The 14042-nt window shown below is 41.8% G+C and overlaps 1 pseudogene; it reads right to left on the bottom strand.

The window, feature by feature from the left end:
* Positions 1–857: 857 nt before the first annotated feature.
* On the bottom strand, positions 858–986 carry LOC118012781 (annotated as a pseudogene).
* Positions 987–14042: the final 13056 nt, after the last annotated feature.

Raw genomic sequence — 14042 nt, 5'->3', positions numbered from 1 at the left:
GTTAATCATGGGGTATCTATCTATCTATCTATCTATCTATCTATCTATCTATCTATCTATCACTTATCTATCCATCTACAGCCAAGCACTGTACTTGGCATTCTGTATATGCTTTTTGATTTAACCCTTGCAACAACCCTATGATGTAGGTATTACCAGCCTCATTTTATTGATGAGGCTCAGAGAGATTATGTAACTTTCCCAAGGTTGCATAGCTAGTAAATGCCAAAGAGGTCAAAGCTATGCCTGGCTGAATCCTAAGCAACACCCCATGGCTTCCAGGCCCCCAGTGTTTCACATTACTTCCTGCTTCAGTTACTCATGCCTCAACTGTGAGAGCTTCTCAGGCAGGACTTTCTCATATTAGAGTCTCTTTCTGGTGCATATCCTGGGGTCTTCAAAGCCACCCTGTCTTGAAGGACCCATGGGAGCAGAAGGTGACAGTTTTGAAGTCTTCCCTTTGTTTTTTTGTTTGTTTGTTTTATTTTTTTATTAACACATAATGTATTATTTGTTTCAGGGGTACAGGTCTGTGATTTATCAGTCTTACATAATTCACAGTGCTCACCATAGCACATAACCTCGCCAGTGTCCATCACCCAGCCACCCCATCCCTCCCACCCCCTCCACTCCAGCAACCCTCAGTTTGTTTCCTGAGATTGAGTCTCTTATGGTTTGTCTCCCTCCCCGGTTTCATTTTCTTTCATTTTTCCCTCCCTTCCCCTATGATCCTCTGTCTTGTTTCTCTTTCTCAAATTCCTCATATCAGTGAGATCATATGATACTTGTCTTTCTCTGATTGCCTTATTTCGCTTAGCATAATACCCTCTAGGTCCATCCATGTCATTGCAAATGGCAAGATTTCATTTTTTGATGGCTGTATAATATTCCATTGTATATATACCACATCTTCTTTATCCATTCATCTGTTAAACTGGTAAGAACAGATACTACACTTGATCTTAGCCAAAAGACCGAGAAGCAATATCCATTCATCTGTTGATGGACATCTAGAAGCCTTCCCTTTGATTGCATTGTCATGTCTATCTTTTTTTTTTTAAAGATTTTATTTATTTATTTGAGAGAGATGAGAGAATGAGAGACAGAGAGCATGAGAGGGAGGAGGGTCAGAGGGAGAAGCAGACTCCCGGCCGAGCAGGGAGTCCGATGCGGGACTCGATCCCGGGACTCCAGGATCATGACCTGAGCCGAAGGCAGTCGCTTAACCAACTGAGCCACCCAGGCGCCCCTATCTTAATTCTAGGCTTCTGCAGGATTTTTAGTATCAGAACTTAACTGACATGTTTCACCCATGTTGGAAGCTTCCTTTCCTCTCTTTCATTACCTGGGTGGAAACCCATCAACTGCCCCCTTACCCTCAGGCCCCCCTGGCTCACTCTCACTCTTGGCCCTAGGGAAACCACGGGGCTTGCAGTCACACTCACTTGCAGCCCCTGGGGACCAGATGAGGTTGTGGCCATACATTTCTTCCTCTCCTTTTTGACCCAAGCATCCTGGAATTGGCTTTGAAGTGATCAAGGACAGACACTTCCTACCAGAGTCAAAATGGTCTCACCATCTTTCCAGAAGACCAAAATATTCAAAGACGGAGGCACCAGGCATCACAAGGAATCCAGTGCATTAGAATAGAATGCCAGTGCAAATGGTGGGTATTCATCCTTTCTGATGGCTGGGTAATATTCTGTTGTATATATGGACCACATCTTCTTTATCCATTCGTCTGTTGAAAGGCATCTCGGCCCCTTCCACGGTTTGGCTATTATGGACGTTGCTGCTATGAACATCGGGGCGCATGTGCCCCTTCTTTTCACTACATCTGTGTCTTTGTGGATGGAACTGGAGGATATTATGCTAAGTGAAATGAGTCAAGCAGAGAAAGTCAATTATCATATGGTTTCACTTATTTGTGGAACATAAGGAATAGCATGGAGGACATTAGGAGAAGGAAGGGAAAAATGAAGGGGGGAATAAGAGGGGGAGATGAACCATGAGAGACTATGGAAGGCAGCTATGCTCACCACTATACCACCAACGCCCATGAGAGACTATGGACTCTGGGAACCAAACTGAGGGTTTTAGAGGGGAGGGGGGTGGGGGGATGGGTTAGCCTGGTGATGGGTATTAAGGAGGGCATGTATTGCATGGAGCACTGGTGTTATAGGCAAACAATGAATCATGGAACACTATAAACTAATGAAGTATTGTATGGTGACTAACATAATAGAAAATAGATAAATTTTAAAAAAATTAAAAAAAAAAAAAAGTAGAATGTCAGCGAGGAGAAGTACCAGAAATGCTGGATTGTGACTTTTTATCTGATCTTTCTTCTAGTATCTTTTGTTTGGACCAAACAGAGACCCAGGCACCTCTACCTGAGCTGCACAACTGAGCCTCAGTCTTTCTCCACATCCTCACTCATGGGTGCCATTGCTCCCCACCCCGTCAGGGGGCTGATGCCTCCTTCCATTTTCTTCGCAGCTTTCCCCCTTCCCTCCCCAAATCCTGTTTATCATGCAGCATCAGGTTGCCATTGTTTTGTTTTCATTACATTTATCTTCAAGGTTACTTTCTGCTTAGGGAAGATAATGTTTGTTCTCCATAGAGGATAGTGATCTAAAGTTTGAATTTTTAAAAATTGTATTTAGGAAAGAATAAGCAGTCCTATTAAAACCATGAAGATATGCAGGCACGAGGAGGAAATGAAAAAAGTCGTGCAGATGGTACAGAAATGACTGAAGATGGGGGATAGTCACTTGTGTAATCCTGATGGGTGAAATTGAGGAGAGCAGAAACAGTTTGAATCAAAATGGTACACGGTTATGGAAGTAAAGGTGATGGCAACAGCGGCTGGGTGGCCGTGCTTGGGAGCAGGGAGTTATGGGGAGGAATCCTGGGGATAAATTCTTTCCCTGGGAGCCTGGCTGCCTTGCATGTGACTGCAGCCCAGCCCTGAGCACAGATGTGGGAAACTTTCATGCATAAGGCACCTCTGAATTCTGGAACCAAATGGCCCCCGCCATTTGGACAGCTCCTCCTCATGACAGTCGTCAGACTTGGTGCTTTCCCTGGTGTTTACAATGACTGGAGCTGTGGGGCGCCTGGGTGGCTCAGTCAGTTAAGTGTCTGACTTTGGCTCAGGTCATGAATCCAGGGTCCTGGGACCGAGCGCCCCGTCTGGCTCCCTGCTCAGTGGGGAGTCTGCTTGTCCGTCTTCCTCTCTGCCCCTCTCTCCACTCATGCTCTCTCTCTCTCAAATAAATAAATAAAATAAAAAACAAAAAAACAACAAAAAAACCATGACTGGAGCCCTGACTAGGAGTCGAATGGAGCTCTACGAAGCCTGAGCAACCTCTGCCCTGCTGCCTTTCCGAGCCCATGACTGAACTGCTAGGGGGCTCATGGATGTGGGGTCTGTGATGACTGTCCCACAGGAGAACCAGGCATCGGAAGAAGGAAGGCAAGGCTAGGCTGTCTTCTTGCACCTCACACTTGAAAGGCTCACATGTTCAGCTGATGAACTGGAAGGAGAAATCTCAAGAAGGACAAGTAAATAAATGTCAGAAGAGCCTTCAAAGCAGAGCCAGGATACAAACAGAGGGGCGTTCAGGGGCTGTGTTTATCACATGCAGCTTCATAGCAACATGTCAGTTTTTGCCCAATCAACATACTAGTCACCCTGGGAAAATCAGTTTGCCTGATGTTGATAAAGTAGTTTTTTTCTGCATGTGCCAAGTGGGGAAGGAAGAGACGTTGGCAGCAAGTGGGTGACAGGACAACTAAGCAGAGTAGGTGGAGGAGGTGGGAAAGGGCAGTGCAGGAGATGAGAGCTCATAGACTGTGGGCATCAGGAGGGGCCTTGTCCCACTCCCTGGCTCAGATACCATCAACGGTCTTCCTAACACCTGTTGCTCCCTCTTCCTGGCTGACAGAATTCTAATTTAATTGTGATCAGCAATTTGCTCAGGCAATGGAGCATGATTGGTCTAAGCCAGTCATGACGATTCTGTGTGCCACTTTCTGTTTTTTTTTTTTTTAATTTTTTTTTAAGATTTTATTTATTTGTTTGACAGTGAGAGACACAGTAAGAGAGGGAACACAAGCAGGGGGAGTGGGAGAGGGAGAAGCAGGCTTCCCGCCGAGCAGGGACCCCGATGCGGGGCTCGATCCCAGGACCCTGGGATCATGACCTGAGCCAAAGGCAGACGCTTTAACGACTGAGCCACCCAGGCGCCCCTGTGTGCCACTTTCTTAGCTGTTCCTCTAGCTGGGTGAGGGACACACGACTCCATTGTGGTCAGGGAAACATAACGGGTATGTCCCGGAAGACTCCAAGGAAGCTTCACTCTCCTGGTAAAAAGTTCAGATGGGGCTGGTATTCTTCTAACCTTCTGCCTGTTTTCTGCCTTGAGCACAGATATGGTTCTTAGAGCCACAACAGACACTGTGTGGCCCTGAGATGGCAAGGTGACACATCAGTGATGGCAGGACAGAACGGTAGAGAGATTGGAACCTCTGAATGATGTTTCTGGGCAGTTGCACCAAACCCAGAGCAGCCTACCTCTGGATTTCTTCCTATGTGAGATAGTTAATATCTTTACTGCTGGAGCCACTGCTTATCAAGTGTTTTATTTCTTGCAGAAGAGGATGCCAGGGGCCCACGGAGGGGCCAGAACCTGCCCAAGGTCACAAAGTTGATTATAGCTCTCCCTCCACAGATTTCAAGCTGTTTCTTGAAATCTCCCACCCCTCACTTCAACCACCCTGGTCTAGGCCCATCCCACCAACCCCCTTCTCTCTCTCTCTCTCTTTTTAAATTTTATTTATTTTTTGACAGAGAGACAGTGAGAGAAGGAACACAAGCAGGGGGAGTGGGAGAGGGAGAAGCAGACTCCCTGCCGAGCAGGGAGCCCGATGAGGGACTCGATCCCGGGACTCCAGGATCATGACCTGAGCCAAAGGCAGACGCTTAACCAACTGAGCCACCCAGGCACCGCCCAAAACCCCCTTCTCAATTTCAGTGCTCTCCCCCCATGGGTTCTGTCTTAGTGTATCTTTCTCAAATCCGACTTTCTGCATGTCAGCTCCCCACCCTGATCCTATCATGGATGATAGTGGAGGCAGATTTAAATGCAAGGTCCTCTGCTTGGCACCACCGTCCTCTCCCTGACTGGTGTACCCAGCTCGTCTCCTCACTGCACCAACCCCCGTAATGATTATCCTTCTATCAGGTTTGGGCACCTCTGTCCTTCTACCTTATTCTTTCCTGCCTCTTTTGTTCCCACTGCTACTCATTCTACAAGGTCCGCCTCCTCCATGAGGCCCACTCTGATGGCCTGTGGTACTAACTGTCAGGATTATACTTCTGGGCACGAATTCTTTCTGTCTTAGCACTTCATCTTATGTTGTCTCTTAAATGTCTTATTAGCACTTCTTTGGGAAGAAGGACTGGTCTTCTGCATCTTTTGACTACTTCACAGTTTCTAAGTCATGGCATGTAGTTGGTGCTCAAAAATACTTGGAGATTGGGCGCCTGGGTGGCTCAGTTGGTTAAGCGACTGCCTTCGGCTCAGGTCATGATCCTGGAGTCCCTTGATCGAGTCCCACATCGGGCTCCCTGCTCGGCAGGGAGTCTGCTTCTCCCTCTGACCCTCCCCCCTCTCATGTGCTCTCTCTCATTCTCTCTCTCTCAAATAAATAAATAAAATCTTTAAAAAAAATACTTGGAGATTATACAATTTTATAGCATGTTTTTAAAGTAACATGTCAACATTAAAATAACACATTAGTTAATTTGTAAAATTTGGAAAAGTTAAAAAAAAAAACCTGTAATATCAACACCCATGGAAATCTATGATGGCATTTGGCCTTATTTCCTCTTGGTTGTTAATCTTCCAAAAATTGAAATAATATTAACACAATGATTTATTGATAAATCTCTATTGTGGAAAGAAGTAAAACTATGTGCAGATGACACGATCTTGTACATAGAAAATACTAAGGAATCCACAAAATGACTGTGAGAACTGATAAACAAGTCCAGGAAGGTTGCAGGATATGAGATCGATATACAAAAATCAATTATAATTCTATACACCAGCAATAAACAATCTGCAAATGAAATTAAGAAATAATTCCATGTATAAAAGCATCAAGAATAAAATACTTAGGAATAAATTTAACAAAGTGTAAGACTTGTACTCTGAAAACTACAAAATACTTTGTAAAGAAATTAAATAAATGGAAAGACATCCCATGTTTATGGATAGGAAGACTTCATATTTCTTAGATGGCTATATTCTCCAATCTGCTCTGTAGATTGAATGTAACTCTGATCAGAATCCTGGCTGGCTTTTTTTTTTTTTTTTAGCAGAAATTAAAATGTTGATTCTAAAATTCGTATGTGAATATAAGAAAGCCAGACTCGCTAAAACCATCTTGAAAAAGGACTCAAAACTTCATTATTTCAAAACCTATGACAAAGATAGAAAATCAAGAGAATGTGGTATTGGCATAAATACAGACATATAGAGCAGTGGAATAAAATGGAGGTACCAAAGCAAAACTTCTTCTTCTTCTTTTTTTTTTTTTAAAGATTTTATTTATTTATTTGACACAGAGAGAGAGAGAGAGAGAGAGCACAAGCAGGGGGAGAGGCAGGCAGAGGGAAAGGGAGAAGCAGACTCTCTGCTGAGCAGGGAGCCCGACGTAGGGCTTGATCTCAGGGCCCCAGGATCATGACCTGAGCCCAAGGCAGACATTTAACTGACTGAACCACCCAGGTGCCCCCAAAACAAACTTCACACTTATGGTCATTTGCTTTTCAACATGGGCACCAAGATAATTCAATGGGAAAAGAATTTCAACAAATGGTCCTGGAACAACTGGAAAGCTATGCGCAAAAGAAAGAATGAAGTCAGGTTCCTTCCTTATACCAAAAACTCAGTATGGACCAGATATCTCAATTTATGAGCTAAAAGTATAAAACTTGTCGAAGAAAAAGCATAGGAGTAAGTCTTCATGACCTGAAATTAGAGAAAGCCTTCTTAGATACAACCTGAAAAGCACAAACAAGAAAAAGAAAAAGATAATTTGACCTAATCAAAGTTAAAGACTTTTGTGCTGCAAATGATATCATTAAAAAAGAAAAGGCAGGGGCGCCTGGGTGGCTCAGTCGTTAAGCGTCTGCCTTCGGCTCAGGTCATGATCCCAGGGTCCTGGGATCGAGTCCCGCATCGGGCTCCCTGCTCTGTGGGAAGCCTGCTTCTCCCTCTCCCACTCCCCCTGCTTGTGTTCCCTCTCTCGCTGTGTCTCTCTCTGTCAAATAAATAAATAAAATCTTTAAAATAAAAAAAAAAAAGAAAAGGCAACCCATAGAATGGGAGATTTGCATGTCACATATCTGATACGTGGCTTGTATCCAGAATATACAAAGAACTCTTATAACTCAATAATGTAAAGATAATAAACCAATTTAAAAATGGACAAAGGATCTGAATAGACATTCCTCCAAAGAAAATATACAAATGGCCAACAAGCACATGAAAACATGTTTGATATCATTAACCGTCAGGAAAAAGCAAATCAAAACCACAATGAGATACCACTTCATACCCACTAGGATGGCTATAATAAAAACACAAATAGTAACACGTGTTGACAAGGGTGTGGAGAAACTGGAGCCCTCCCGTACTGCTGGTGGGAATGTCAAATAATTTATCTGAGTTAGAAAACATTGTGGCAGTTTTTCAAACAGCTAAGCATAGAGTTACCATATGATCTAACAATTCTACTTCTACTTTAATGCATAAGAGAAATGAACACTTAGGTCACACTAAAATGTTGATATCAACATTATTCACAATAACAAAAGAGTAGAAACAATTCAAGGGTCCATTAACAGATGAATGAATGAATAAAATGTGGCATATCTGTATAATAGAATATTATTCAACAGTAAAACGTCCTGATGCATGCTATAACATGGATGAACCTTGAAAACATCATGCTAATTGTAAGATACTAGTTGTTAAAAGACTGTATCTTGTATGATTCCACTGATAGGGAATGTTTAGAATAGATAAAACTGTAGAGACAGAAAATATGTCAATGGTGGCTCAGAGCTGGGGGTTAAGAGAGGTAATGAGAGGTGACTCCTCATGAGTTCAGGGTTTCTCTTTGAGGTTATAAAAATGTTCCAAAATTGATTGTTGCATATCTCTGTCGATGTGTTAGGAAAAAAATCTTTGAATTGTAGATTTCAAATGGGTGAATTAGATCGTATGTGAATTATATCTCAGTACACTGCTAAAAGCGTATTGTGGGTAAGTCTCTTTGGTCCATAAACATTCGTTCAAAATGTACTTATTGTGGCCACATAATATTTCATTATGCAAGTAAACCATACTTTGTTTAGTCAGAACTATATTCACAGACATTTAAATTGTTTTTACTCCAGTGGTCAAGACAAAGATGAACATTCTTACATATAAACACCCTGTGCATTGATGATTATTTCCTTAGGATAGATTCCTAACAGAATTAAAACTCTTCTTATAAATTGCCAAATAATCCCAGAAATGGTTTGCCAACCAGAGTGCCTCATTCATCAGACCTCCTTCAACACGCAGTATTACCAGACAGACATGCCTGTGATGGTCCCGTTCGGGGAAATGGTAAGTTACTGATGTTGAGGTTTTGGTGTGTTCGCTCGCTTACTCATTAGTGAGGTTAACCATTTTCTCAAACATATACTGGGTAAATTTTTCTATCTTTTCCTTTGCAAATTGACTGATCATGTCCTCTGCTTGCTTGCTTATTTATTTAGTTATTTATTTAAGGAGGGCACTTGATGTGATGAGCACTGGGTGTTATATGCAACTGATGAATCTCTAAATTCTACTCCTGAAATTATTAATATACAGTATGTCAACTAACTTGAATTTAAATAAAATCTAAAAAAAATAAAATAAATATTTCTTGTTAGTTTATAAGGACATTGTATGGTTAAAGTATTAAAATTTGTCACCATCATGGAAGTATTCTCAATTTGTCTATTTCCCTCTTAATTCTGTTTTTCTGTTTCTTTTAAAGTGCAGAGGTTCTTCATTTTATGTAGTCAAATGTACTGAATTTATTTTGAGATTTCTTGTTTTCTTTTATCCTTAGGAAGTCCTCACATCCTCTATATTTTCTTCTATTTCTGTGGGTTTGTGTTTATAATTAACCTTTTATTGATCTGGAATTTGTGATGATTTCTGATATTCAGTTAAGATCCATCTTCTCTCCCTGATTGTTACTAAATTATCCCAACTTTTTAAAAAAATTAAATTCTCCTTTTTTTGCCTCTATGAGTTTGCAACAATACTTATATTACAAACATATATGTATGTTTCTGGCCTTTGCAGTCATTTGGGTAATTTATAAATACAGCCCCCAATTGGAGTGCTTTGCTAGTCTCTTGCTGTATTAGTATTAATCTGTTACACTTTTTATAGCTTTACAATGTGTTTAATAAACTGTGAGGCAAATTCATCCCCATGTACTTCTTTATCAAATTTGTTTGGCTATCCTTACCCATATAGTTTTCTCAGTGAGATTTAGAGGGACTTTTTCAGTTCCCTGATCCCCATCCTCTAACCTACCAACTCCCTAACGCATCCTTTGTGACTAAGTGAAATATTTCACGTATGGTCTACATAATATGAAAAAAATGTGATCTTTTTCATCACATCTTGAATAGACACATTTTGGGGTGTCTTAGCAGCCTATGCATTATTTCTCTGGCAACTGCACCCCCCACAGAATAGTCATGACAATCATGTCATAATATGAGACCCCCAACTGTCCCTCCTCACAGCCAATTGAGCCGGGGTAGACACCTGACCCAAGCTAGGCAAATAAAATCCATCTTTTCTGGGAACTTACCTTTGGAATCCTGGAATAGGGGGATTGGGTGGCCATTTCTGCCAGGACGTGGAGTGAGCAGAAGCTGGTCTGCAGGAAGAAAGAATGTCGAAGCAGCATAAGGGGCAGCCTTCTAGACAGACAGATGTACCAGCTTTGTTATGAAGGTTCTCAGTTCCTGCTGCCACAACCCCCCCAGATTTTCTGAGATATCTCTGCTTCTGATAAGATTACCTTCTTTGCTGAACACTAATTTAAACTGTGGAGTTATAGTTAGGAAACTACAGATCTCAGATCAATGCACTAGTTGATGGCCCCTTTGGGATCAGGACAGAATGAATTCTTTGCAGGAGCTGTGCTCTATGCTAAGCACACTAAGGTGTGTTGATGCCTTTAATCCTCAAAGTCCTACAAAGTGGTTACTATCTTGCCTCAGGAGCAGGTGGATAAAGCAGCTTCCAGAACCATCCTGGGCCATATAGGTACAGAGTCCTCTCATCACCAAGATAAAGCAAAGCTCTGAATTTACTCCTAAGGAGGCTAATAGAACATCTCTCCTGGTCTTCCACTTCTTGACCAAAGATATTGCTTTTCTCTGTCTCCCTAGAAACCTTCCAAGACCTGGTACAACCAGCAACTACTGTCATCCTCCAGTGGTTCATGAACAACTAGAGTCAAAGCTGTTATCACTGTTGGCTAGCACTTGTTTCTGAGTAACACACCATGGCATAGCCAACTGATCCTATTCCATTTTGGAGATTATGACCTGCGTGTAGTTCCGAGGGAATGCTATTGACCGCTGGCTCTTAAAATTGTGTGGGTCAATTCTTTTGAGAACCAGAAGAAATCTGAAGAAATTTGAGAGTCTGAAAAAAAAAATCAGTGAACAAATATGCACACATATGTACATAATACATATTTGCATACAATTTTGGGAGGGAAGTTCACAAACTTCCTAACGTCCAGATATGTGGACCCCAAATTAAGGACCCCTTCCCCAGATAAAGTTGGATTTTATCCGGTCATGCAACAAATCTCTAATTTCATTTTCTTTCTTTTTTTTTTTAAATTTATTTGACAGAGAGAGACACAGCGAGAGAGGGAACACAGCAGGGGGAGTGGGAGAGGGAGAAGCAGGCTTCCCGTGGAGCAGGGAGCCTGATGCAGGGCTCAATCCCAGGACCCTGGGATCATGACCTGAGCCAAAGGCAGACGCTTAATGACTGAGCCACCCAGGCGCCCCCCTAATTTCATTTTCTGAAGGCAGGACCTGGATGGGTTCGGAGCTGTTGGAAAAACCATTTCAATCCAAAATTGGATTAACAAGTGGCTGTTGTTATGGAGGGAAGTCTAAGTGGGGAATACAAACTTCTGCTTTTGGCCCTGTCCTACACAACATATTTTTTATATCAGTGATTTAATATGAGGCAGGTTTAGTCAACCTGAAATTGACACAAAATTTGTAGGGACAGCTAATACTCTATATGACAAGATCAAGATTCAAAATCTCTCAGCAGATTGGATGACAAATTTAAGCAAAGTGAAAATTATAGCAAATATGTCACAGAACATAGGTTTTAAGTCGAGTGCCTAAGTACAAATTGGGGAAATCTTGTTTTTCTGGAAAAGGTGAAGGAAGTTGTGTGGATGGTGATCTCAGTGGACTGTGATCTCAGTGTGAGCTGTCTGAGACAGAAGTCCACAGCTGCAGGGACCTCAGACTGTGTGGGTGATTGGAGTGTGGTCTTCATTATCCCACAGGGGAGCACAGCCCCCTGCACACTGGGCAACCATCTCAAGTATTCTCATTAGGTCTCAGAGCTGCATATGGCAATGGGGGCTGAGGAATGGGATTGTAGGCAAACCTTGTTTTACTGGGCTTTGCGGATATGGGTTTTTTTTTTTCTTTAACAAATTGAAGGTTTGAAGACCTGTAATGAACAAGTCTATCAGCACCATTTTACCAAAAGCAGTTTATCACTTCATGTCTCTGCCACATTTTGGTGATTCTAACAATATCTAAATTTTTTCACCATTGTTCCATTTGATAAGGTGGCCTGTGATCAGTGATCCAAAGATCACTGCAGGATGACAGTGGTCGTTGGCTGTACCAGGTCTTGGAAGCCCACTGTTACTATTGTCATTGTTTTGGGGGTGTCACGAACCGTGCCCGAGTAAGATGGCAAACTCACTGGCTCACATGTGTGTTCTGATTTTTCCACTGACCAGTCATTCTCTGTCTCTCCCTCTCCCCAGTCTCTCTATTCCCTGAGACAAAGTATTGGAACTAGGCCAACGGATAACCCACCACGGCCTCTAAGTGTTCAATGAAAGGAAGAGTCGCACGTCTCTCCCTTTAAATCCAAAGCTAGAAATGATTAAGGAAGGCATGTCAAAAGCCAAGATAGGCTGAAAGCTCTTGCACCTGTTAGCCAAGTTGTGAATGCAGACAAAAAGTTATTTTCGTTTGTTTGTTTGTTTGTTTTTACTAAAGTATAGTTGAGACACAATGTTACATTAGTTTCAGGTGTGCAACATAGTGATTCAAGAAGTGTATATGTTATGCTATGCTCACCATAAGGGGAGCTACTATCTGTCACCACACAAGGCTATTACAATACCATTGACTGTATTCCCTATGCTGGCCTTTTATTCCCATGGCTTATTCATTCCATAACTAGAATCCTGTGCCTCCCAGTCCCCGGGAAAAGTTCTTGAAGGAAATTAAAAGTGCTACTCCAGTGAACACACAAATGATAAGAAAGTGAAATAGCCTTATTTTTAATAAATTTTTTTATATATTTAGTGTAATAGCCTTATTGTTGATATGGAGAGAGTTTGAGTGGTCTGGACAGAAGATCAAATCAGCCATGACATTCCCTTAACCAAAGCCTAATTCAGAGCAGGGTCCTAACCTTCCTCAATTCTGTGAAGGCTGAGAGAGGTAAGGAAGCTACAGAAGAAGAGTTTGAAGCTAGCAGAGATGGATTCATGAGGTTTAAGAAAAAAAGCCATCTCCATAACATAAAAGTGCAAGGTGAAGCAGCCAGCGCTGATGTAGAAACTGCAAAGTTATCCAGAAGATCTAGCAAGATAATTAATGCAGGTGGCTCCACTAAATGAAAGATTTTTGATGTAGATGGAAAAGCCTTCTATTAGAAGCAGATGTCATCTAGAACTTTCATAGCTAGAGAGGAGAAGTCAATGCCTGGCTTCAAAGGTTCAAAGGACGGGCTGACTCTCTGAGGGGAGAATGCAGCCGGTCACTTTCAGTTGAAGCCAATGCTCATTTACCATTCTGAAAATCCTAGGGCCTTATGAATTATGCTCAATGTACTCTGCCTGTGTTCTATAAATAAAACAACAAAGTCTGGATGAGAGCACATGGTTTACTGAATATTTTAAGCCCACTGTTGAGACTTACTGCTCAGAAAAGAAAGGATTCCTTTCAAAACATTACTGCTCATTAACAATGCACTTGGTCACCCAAGAGCTCTGATGAAAATGTACAATGAGATGAATGTTGTTTTCATGCCTGCTAACACAACATCCATTCTGCAGCCCACAAATCAAAGAGTCATTTTGACTTTCAAGTCTTATGATTAAGAAATACATTTTGAAAGACAATAGTTGCCATAGATAATGATTCCTCTGATGGATCTGGGCAAAGGAAATTGAAAACATTCTGGTAAGGATTTACTATTCTAGAGGCCATTAAGAACATTTGTGATTCATGGAACGAGGTCAAAATGTCAGCATTCATAGGAGTTTGAAAGAAGTTGATTCCAAGCCCAGTGGATGACTTTGAGGATTCCTGACTTCAGTGGAGGAAGTAAGTGCAGCTGTGGTGGAAATAGCAAGAGAATTAGAATTAGAAGTGAAGCCTGAAGATGTCACTGAATTGCTACAGTCTCAAGATAAAACAGGAAGAGTTGCTTCTCATAGATGAACAAAGTAAGGAAGTAGTTTCTTGAGACAGAATCTAGTTGGTAAACATGCCAGGAAGACGGTTGAAATGACAAAAAAGGATAGCAAATATCACATAAACTTAGTTGATAAAGCAGTGGCAGGGTTTGAGAGGATGGACTCCAATTTTGAAAGAAGTTCTACTGTGGGTA

The sequence above is a fragment of the Mirounga leonina genome, unplaced genomic scaffold (assembly GCF_011800145.1).
Source record: "Mirounga leonina isolate KUSES-001 unplaced genomic scaffold, KU_Mleo_1.0 Mir_151, whole genome shotgun sequence".
Lineage (NCBI taxonomy): Eukaryota > Metazoa > Chordata > Mammalia > Carnivora > Phocidae > Mirounga > Mirounga leonina.
This window is presented reverse-complemented; position numbering and strand designations above follow the sequence as displayed.